Source organism: Erpetoichthys calabaricus, chromosome 5, assembly GCF_900747795.2.
Source record: "Erpetoichthys calabaricus chromosome 5, fErpCal1.3, whole genome shotgun sequence".
NCBI classification, from domain to species: Eukaryota; Metazoa; Chordata; class Cladistia; order Polypteriformes; family Polypteridae; genus Erpetoichthys; species Erpetoichthys calabaricus.
The window spans coordinates 107,678,147-107,687,782 of NC_041398.2; the positions used below are offsets into that span (position 1 = coordinate 107,678,147).

At 40.8% G+C, this 9,636-nt stretch overlaps 1 pseudogene; it reads right to left on the bottom strand.

Annotated features, from left to right (window-relative positions):
• Nucleotides 1-809: 809 nt before the first annotated feature.
• On the bottom strand, nt 810-2,485 carry LOC127528002 (uncharacterized; annotated as a pseudogene).
• Nucleotides 2,486-9,636: the final 7,151 nt, after the last annotated feature.

Below are 9,636 nucleotides of genomic sequence, written 5' to 3' on the forward strand. Positions count from 1 at the left end.
GTAGGGATAAGTTTCAGCACTTGTTCATTAAGGTGTAGCGAATCTTCGTTGGTGACGCTTAATATAGCTCGCATGCTGAGTTGTTCCAGAGTGACAGTTGAGAAGTCGATGTCGCCATTCAGTTGTTGAATGGGATCAGAAATTAAAGGAAAACAATGTGAAGGCAATGTCACAGGTGTTCCGTTTTTCCCGTCTCCAACATCGAGGAGCCATTGTGCGAAATGTTGTTCTTCAGGAAGAGCTCTCATATTTGTTTTTCAGTGTAAGAACATGCATGTGACGCAACAAAGGTTGCTTGTTAATGCAACTGGCGACAGTAAGCGCGCGGGAGCCACGCATAATGACGGGGAGTATTTGTCGGAAATCTCCACCCAATAGTATTGTTTTGCCTCCAAATGGCTGCGTGTCACCCGTGAGGTCACGTAATAACCTGTCAACTGCCTGTAATGCGTATGCATGTGTCATTGGCGCCTTGTCCCATATAATAACTTTGGATTGTAGAAGACGTTGAGCATGTGTTGGTTTGATGTTGCATGTGGAAGTAGTATTCAGCTTCAACTGTATTTTAAAAACAGAATTGGCAGTTCGTCCACCCGGTAATAATGTTGCAGCTATTCCTGTAGATGCTACGGTTGTAGGAATGTCTCCCCTAGCTCTGATGGAATGAATCAGGGTTTTATACACAAAGGTTTTCCCTGTTCCTGCAGGACCATCTAAGAAGAAGCATCAGGGATGGGAATTGTTATATGCAGCATGTAAAACAGTATCAACAGCGTGTTTCTGTTCTGTGTTGAGTTTGTCGTAATGTTCTATAGCGTGTGAGTGTTCAGCCTGAACGTCGAAGGTAGGAGATGAACGACAAAGTGGAGGAATGTCAGTGGGGGTAGGTGTAATTTGTGCAGGTTGAGGCCATGTGGTTGCAGCATGTCTTTAATGTCAGCGAGAGCATACATGCAAGCGGTGGTTGTGGAATATTTTGTGAGAAAGTCCTCAGAAAGGGAGAGTTTATGCGTGTCCCAAAGGTGTGGAACATTGTGTGGTTCGCCGAAGACACAGATGAAAACGAACATTTCTAACAAGAATCGTGGCATTCGTATCTGGGATGCCTCTGAAAGAGTATCATGCCACATCTTGTCGTCTTTAAGAAGACCTAATTGTTGGCAAGCTTCTTTGAAAGTGTCACATTCGACGCCGTTGACTGTTCGTAGATGGTGGAAACTTGTGACGCCCACAGAACAGGTAAGGAGAAGTCTGAGGTAATAAAGTTCGGTGTCGTTAATGGCAACAACAGGCCTTCTACCAATCACTTTTGTGCCTCTTCTGATTCTCTTTTTCCATTTTCCAGAGGATTTTTGAAATGTGTAATGTTGGGGAACATCAGTGTAATGTAACTCCACAGCTTCAGGATCTGTTTTGTTGAGTTCAAACCATGCTAACAGCATAGTGTTTTCGTTGGCTTGTCTTTGTAGCGCTTGTTCCTCGTGACCCTCATGAAAGAAGATGATTTGTTGTTCCTGCAAATGAACTGGTAATCGTGTAATCACGTGAGATTTTTCTGAAAGACTGTACTCTTTCAAACGCCACATAGCCTCAGGAGCACTAACATACCTACCGTCAAGGAAAGTCTGCATTTTGTCATGTTGGAAAATACCATCAGCTGGCTCCCTGTGAAGTGCAATGGATGCAGCTTCGTGTCCTTTGTAGACATACAGTACTTATAAAGATACTTGATACATTGAAAGGACGCACAAACTTCAACGTTAATATGAGCATTGAATTTCTGAGAAAGCCAGGGATTGTAAGGAACTATCAATGCAATGGTTGTCGATGTCGTATTTGCCAACAATGGCAGTTCTCCGCTGTCTTCGGCGGTATATGGGGTATCCTTGTGTGTTTTCATGAGTTGAAGTCTTTTGGGAAATTTTTGGTACACGTGCCGTCTTTCATGCAAGGTGATTTGGCGTTGAGCGTGCCACACGGACCATGCACCATGCATTTAGTGACAATTTGAAAAAGTCGAGGGTGTATTTCAGGATTTGGAAGCTCAGCACAGACATATTTGTCTATATCATCCTTGGTCCTTATTTTGGATTGTGAGTCAAGTGTACATGTACATATGGCAATGAGGCAATCCTCGTTTTTGGAATTCAATGACGAAGATGTAAGCGAGAACATTGCCGAAAATATTGTTTTCCAGAATATCTGTTAGAAAATGTCGCAGTTTGATATGAAAGACGCGAGCAACGATGTCAGGTCTGTGTTCTGTTTGCTCATGATGGGAAATGGCATTATAGATTTCCGTCCAAGCAGGATTGCAGGTGAAGGTTAAGAATAAGTCAGGCTTTACACATTTGCGGACAATTGCCATCGCGTCTTGGTAGTTCTGTTGCATGTACCTTGGACTGCCTTGAAAGATAGAGGGAAGAATGATCAATTGTCCAGGGTGGAGGTTATGGTGTTGTGCTTTCGCAGTGACAGCATCCATAAGTCCCCTGTATTGTTTTACACACAAATCTTGTTGATGGGACCGTAGGTAATGTAAACGCGCGCCTTCTGTTATGACATATGCGTCGACGATGTATTGCTGGAAGAGTTTGCCACTGGAATGCAAGGCGCTAAATGAAGATCTTATGGCAAGCCTGAAAACATAAAATTGGAGCTGTGTGACTCGTGTTCTTTTCGCCGTTCGCTTTTCCTCAACATGGGTCAATTGTACAGTATGTGCTAGCCTGGATCTCCGTAAGGGAACAGCAGTGGATAAACCATGGGGTCACAGTTCATATTGAGAACAGAGATACGCTTGCAAGCATCTCCCTTTGGGTATATGCAAATGTCGCGTTGTGCAGGAAGTTCCCCATCTTCACCTGCAAAGATAGCAGCAACATCAGTTTGACAGGACGGGGTGTTATACCTTCTCATATCCAGACTTGGATTTTCCATGAACACCATTCATACAGCAGCAACAGGGTTACTGTGAGTGATAATGTCATGCATTTGCATGTAAGACTTTGTGAAGGGATTATCCTGACGTATCATCTTGTCATCTTGTCTAGTTGCAGCAACAAAATTGGGTGGAGTGGTGGCTCTGAGGCTAAGGATCTGCGCTGGTATCCTGAAGGTTGCCGATTCGAATCACCGTCACTGCCAAAAGAGATCCTACTCTGCTGGGCCCTTGAGCAAGACCCTTAACCTGTAATTGCTCCAGGAGCGCTGTACAATGGCTGACCCTGCGCTCTGACCCCAAGGGGTATGCGAAAACTAACAAATTTCTAATACGAGAAATCATATAAGACGAAATAAAGAATAAAAAAAAAATGTCACTGCAAGCACTATTACATTCCTTTTGCAAACGTTGAGTGGTAGCCTCAGCAGAATTGAAGATATATAGCTGACCGTATCATGGTGATGTGTCAGGATTAGTATATAAAGGAGAGACCTGGTGATAAATTTGACCGTGGATTCGGAAAACATACGGTCCGTGTCCAGATGGTTGAGCGATGTGTGCGCCCATTGATGTGACAGCTAAAGCAGAGTTGTATTCCCTGATATGATCACAGTAATTTCGGAACAGCGGGTTCTTGCCAGTCAAGAGGTCTTGTAATAAAAGAGGAGGTTTGGATAGCGGTGGCAAAGACACCTTGCCGGTATGACAACACTTAGTGTAATGTCCGGATGTGTTGACCTGTGCTGGCCAATGAAGAGCATTGCAAAAAGTACATAGTGCGGTAGGTAGGCCAATGTTATGTTCTTGGATGGGAATGGCGTTATTCTCTTGAAAAGCTGCGGAAAACTGAATGCGATGACTGTACATGTTGGAATGTGTTTTCGTATGTTTGTTGAAAAGAAATGATGTGTTGAACGATTTAGTGCAGTGTTGACACTGAAAGGAATTGGAATGAGTTTGTAAGTGCTTCTTGAAGGCACAAGTTGTTTCGAAGCATTGCTGGCAATGTTCACATTGCATAATTCATTCAGTGGAGTGTGTTTTTAAATGCGTGTTGAGATATCTCTGCACTCGGAACGTTTTGGAACAAATGGTGCATTGAAATGCGTTTGTTCAGTGGAGTGTGTGTTTAAATGTGCTTTGAGATATTTCTGGCGCGTGAAGGTTTTGGAGCAGTGTTGACACTGAAAGGAATTCATCAGGGAATGTGTTTTGAGATGGTTAGTAAGATATCTGCGTGCGTGAAAGTGTTTGTCGCAAATTTTGCATTCAAATGTTTGTGTTGAATGGATCTGCACATGGTTATGGAGATCCATCTCACCCATGAAGTCCTCGTTACAAAATGTGGAATGAGTTTGTAAGTGTTTCTTGAGAGCGCGAGTTGTTTTGAAGCATTGCTGGCAATGTTCACATTGCATCATTGGTTTAGTGTTGTGTTTTTTTAAATGTGCGTTATCTCTGCACTCGGAAGCTTTCGGAACAAAAGGTGCATTGAAAGTTCTGTGTGGAATGCGTTTGTTCAGCGGAGTGTGTGTTTAAATTGAGAGGCATGAGAACCTCGTAATGCCCATGATCCCAAGGACCGCTAAAGAGCAGGGATATGGAGAGACGTTGGGCCGGATTGTAAACTTGAGGAGAGGCATGAGGACGTTCTCGGAAGTAAATGGTGATAGTAGCTGGAAGCATCTGGGACATTGCCACAATTTCTGCCTCGCCACCATAGACTCCGGAAGTTTTCATGTACTCAGCGTATTGTTGAGCAGACTGTATAACAATGCTTCTGTGACTAACAACAACGGACACCATGTCGCCGAAGTTATCCCAATGTTCGCAAACAAAGCTAACAGCCATGTTGTGAAGTTCAAGAGCAACAGTTTCATTGATGACATTTTTCCAGAACAACCCGACAGATAGAAACAAACAGTTACCTGATGCAGGAATTTGTATAACATTGAAAGAAGTGTTGTTTCCATGAAATACATTTGAAGCGGTGGCCATGGTATGCAAATGAACAGTCAACTTGGCTCACAGCTGGATTTGGACTGTAGCACAGACCAAAGTGAGTGAGTATGTGTTTGGTGAGCTGTTGGGGGCGGGGACATGAGTAAGCTGTGCCTCGAGAGTGAGGGTGGACGTGGGAGGACGGTTAGAGTTGGCGGGCAGGGCTCTGAGGTGCGTTCCCTATCACGTGGGAGGAGGGTTAGAGTTATTGGGCAGGGTTCCGTCGTTTGGTGAGTTGTTGCATCCGGGCACATGAGCAGGCAATGTGAATGCCTGGAGAGCGAGGGTGGACGCGGGCCGGGGAATAAGGAGTATTTTGTAGACAAACGTTTTCCGTGTTCCTGCAGGACCACCTAAGAAGAAGCATGTTTGTCGCAGAATCGAATCGCTGTATGCAGCATGTAAAACAGTTTGCGATGGAGGACGCGGTTGTGCGCCGTAACTGAAAGGAATAATGAAAAGTCAACGTGGCTCTGAGGTGCATGTGGACCGTAGCAGAGACGAACCCGACTGACGCAGTGATTGGTGAGTTTTTGCGTCCGAGTTAGTGGTCGTGGCTCCAGCCCACCCGTGGTGTAGCATATGCCGCATAATTATGTATTGATGAGTGAACACTTCCTGAAAGACAAATGGGGTGGGTTTGAGGATACGACTGTAGGTGAATGAAAAGATGGAACTTGGGAGAGGGCAACATACAATTGTCCGTGACTGACAATTGGAGGACCGCCGTCGCACACTCATTCAACGATTCACATCCGCGACAAACAAACTATTTTACACGCTGCATACAGCGATTCACATCCGCAACAAACATGCCTCTTCTTAGATGGTCCTGCCGCGTCCACCCTCCTTCTCGAAGCATACACACCGCCTGGTCATGTGCCCACTCGCAAGAGCAACTCACGGACCATGGCGTGTAAAACAGTTTGCGATGGTGGATGCGGTCGTGTGTCATAACCAAAAAGAATAATGAAAAGTCAACGTGGCTCAGAGGTGCATGTGGAGTGTAGCAGAGACGAACGTGAATGACGCCCTGTTTTGTGAGTTGCTGCGTCCGAGTTGGTGGGTATGGCTCTGCGAGTTGTCGTCGTATCCATTGACGCCATGTTTTGTGAGTTGCTGCGTCTGAGTTGGTGGGTGTGGCTCTGCGAGTTGTCGTCATATCCCATGGTCTTGGAGTTGGTGGGTGTGGTTCCGTCCTGCGTGCTTCCATGGGTGTCTTGCTTGCACTGGCGGCAGCTTAGTGAATTATATATATAGATAAGTCAAAATGCAACCCAAAAAGATTCTTTCAGTGTTTTAGTAGAAAAAGAACAGTCAAGGTGGAGGTGAAGTGCATCAGGAATAGTAAAGGGGAAATAAAATACGTAGACAGTGAAATAGCGAGTGCTCTAAACTTGCATTTTTCTGAGGTCTTCACATGTAAGGAAGTAGATAACCTCCTAGTAGTAAAAAGGACCACTAAGGAGGTGCCGAGTGATTTACAAATTATAGAGGCAGAAGTGCTGCTTAGGATAGAGAGAAATCAAACAAATCACCCCAGAGTTCTTACAGAGGTTAGCAAGTACATATATAAACTACTGACACATATTTTTGTGCACTGTGTACTGGGGAAATTCCAAAAGACTAGAAAAAGGCAAATATTATTGTATTATATGAAAAGGGTGATCAGGCAGATCCAAGCAACTGTAGGCCAGTAAGCTTAACATGCATCACAGTTATGTGATTAATGGAAGGAATTATTAAGGATAAAGATTGAGCAGCACATAGCAAGTACAAGAGTATTTCTGAACAGTTGGCATGGGTTCAGAATAGGGAGGTCATGTTTTACTAACATGCTAGAATTCTATGAGGAAGAAACAAAAGGATATGATCAGAGTGGTGCATATGATATTATTTATCTTGACTTTCAGAAAGCATTTTATAAGGTGCGACATAAGAGGTTGGGTATCAAACTAAAAGAAGTGGAAGTTCAGGGTGATGTTTGTAGATTGGCGCAGAATTAGCTAAAACACAGGAAGCAGAGGGTGATGGTGTAATGAACCCTATCAGAATTGGGTGAAGTTAAGAGCAAGGGTTTATACATGAGGCTTCAGGAGATAATAATGTGAAATGAAAATCATAGTTAGGGTCAGGCATGGTCAAAACCATAAGATTAAAAAGACGCATGAGTAAACACAGAACAGTAGCAAACCAAAAATCATAGTCAAAGCCAGGAAAGAGATCTGAAAACTGAAATAAAACATAGCACTTTGACTATCTGAATTCTGAACTAACTATAGCTAAAGATTTATGAATTGTATACAACTGAAGGTTAGAAAAAGACAGAACCGCATTTATAGCGTGTTTACCACTTATGTCAGAAATAAACTAATAGTGGTCACAATTATGTCTCCCGTGTCACTTTAACAAAAGGACAGAATGAAATGAAATAAAACATAAACAAAAATGGTTAGAAACCTCTACAAATCGATTTTACATGATTAAAAAAACTAAAAAAGACAATAGCTATGTATAGAAACATCCAATCACCACTCAAGCCACCACTACTGATGTTTAATTCTGGCAGTGGTCACCTTTTGATTGGCATATTTATGCATACGTTCTGAGCAGTTGTACTTATTCAGCTGGTTCAGATTAATTCATATCTTTTACAAATATATCAAAGTTCTCACCTTTATATCACTACCACAATATAATTGCATATTCCCCAAGAATGAACACACACTGTTATGCTGCTGTGCTGGAATTTAACTTCAGAAAAAACATATACATTCAAATGCACACATGACTCAAACATGACACAACTTTAAAACTGCTCAAACACACACAAAATAAAATCACAATTTTGGATTTTGAAGTTCTTCAGTAGTGCTTCTTCAACTCTTAGTATTTGTATTCAAGATGCTTATATTGTTTATTACTACATTTATTTACATTTATCATTTGCATGCTAAAGTAAAAAAAAAACAGAATAGTTTAATGGAGAAGATGAACAACCTAAGAAGACAATATGATCGTATTAGGATAGTAGAGTTGTTACCAAAGAATACAATAAGAACATACAGTCATGTTGACTGAAATGTAAGAGAGAAGAGATTCGTCTTTAAAGGAGAATGAAAAAAAAACCTCCATGTAGCTTTGCAAACAATCTGAGACTGAGAGAGACTGAGAGAGTAGAAGCCAAAAAGTTGAATGAGTGCTCAACAAGAATTGTAAAACAAGTTTATAGAATCACAACAAGGAATTGTTAGACAAGAGGATGTCAGTTGTTTGGCAGGATGATAAAGTTCAAGTATCAATGACAGGTGATCTGGGGTGCTGAAACGAATGGTTAATTCAAAAAGAGATTTTTTTAACATAATTTTATATGTTACAAGTAGTCACTTTAGTTGAACCAAATGACGGGAGAGGAACTCATTGCACCTGTTGTGCGTCAGAACTCTGCTGATATGTAAGCAGGAAGGCCAATTCGAAAGAGGCCTGCAATAATAAAGTTGAGAACTGTTGAAGATAGCACTGAATCAAAGAAAGAAATGAAGGATCAGACCCTGAAAATATTTTTTTGAAGTTCAGAACACTGCTAATTATAACTCCAGGACAGGTTAAGAGAAAAGCATGGGAGCCAAGATCTAATAATAATAATAATAATAATTCTTTACATCTAGTGACAAAGAAACAAGTTTTATGAGTGGAGTTGACAATGTCTATCATTTGTGTATGTAAAATAGTTAGCACTTTTTATAAAATTATTTCTAGAAGAACAGCATTTGGATTTAATAAGCCCTGTAAATTTCAAAGTAATAGTTTGGTTTATTGATTCTTTTGACCAGACTCACTTTTAATATTGATTTAAAAGAGTAGTTGTGTATAGAAATTTGACACCTTATCTTATATAATAGGACTAATTCCAGAAGAGGTCAAGATAGAAATATGGCAATTTTCTTGCAATAGTGTTCTAGCATAGGATCTGTTAACACTGCTGTTTAACCAAAAATGAAATGAATAATTGATTGCATTCATAATATAGAAACATATAAATGGCATACATAGCTGTTTACATTACAATTGCTTGGAGCTTGGGGGCAATGTGGCACAGTGCAGGGTTCGCACACATTTTTACAAAAACATTTCCATGACTTTTCAGTTATTCTAAGGCAAATTTCCATGATCATATGTTCTCTGAAATTTCTGTGTAAATTTGAAAAACAATAATAAAAATTAATGTCAAATTTACCAAAATATTGTTAAACTAAAATAATGACAAGATATGCAGTTTCATACAAAATAAAGATTTATTTAAATATTGCTGACACTCCAGCACAATGTAAACCCTGAAAAACATTACAATGACTGGAAAATAACAATAAATTAAAAGAAATAAATACTAATAAGCAAATATGTTCAGTAACACTGACATTAATTTCAGAAGGCAGTAGTATCAGGGTGGAAACTGTCCATTGGAATAAAAGATATTGTTGTTTAAAGCACTAACATATTAAATCACTAATGTAATGTTAACAAATGACAGCCTCCTTGCTTTGAATCCCGTGAAAACAATCCATACAAAGTTCATTGTTTCATTTCTGCAAGCTTTTCATCAATCTTCTTTTCAATATTCAGTACAGATGCTTTCTTTTCTTTTGCAGTTTGCTGCAAACTGTTGGATTTAGTGAAGAAGGACAGATTGC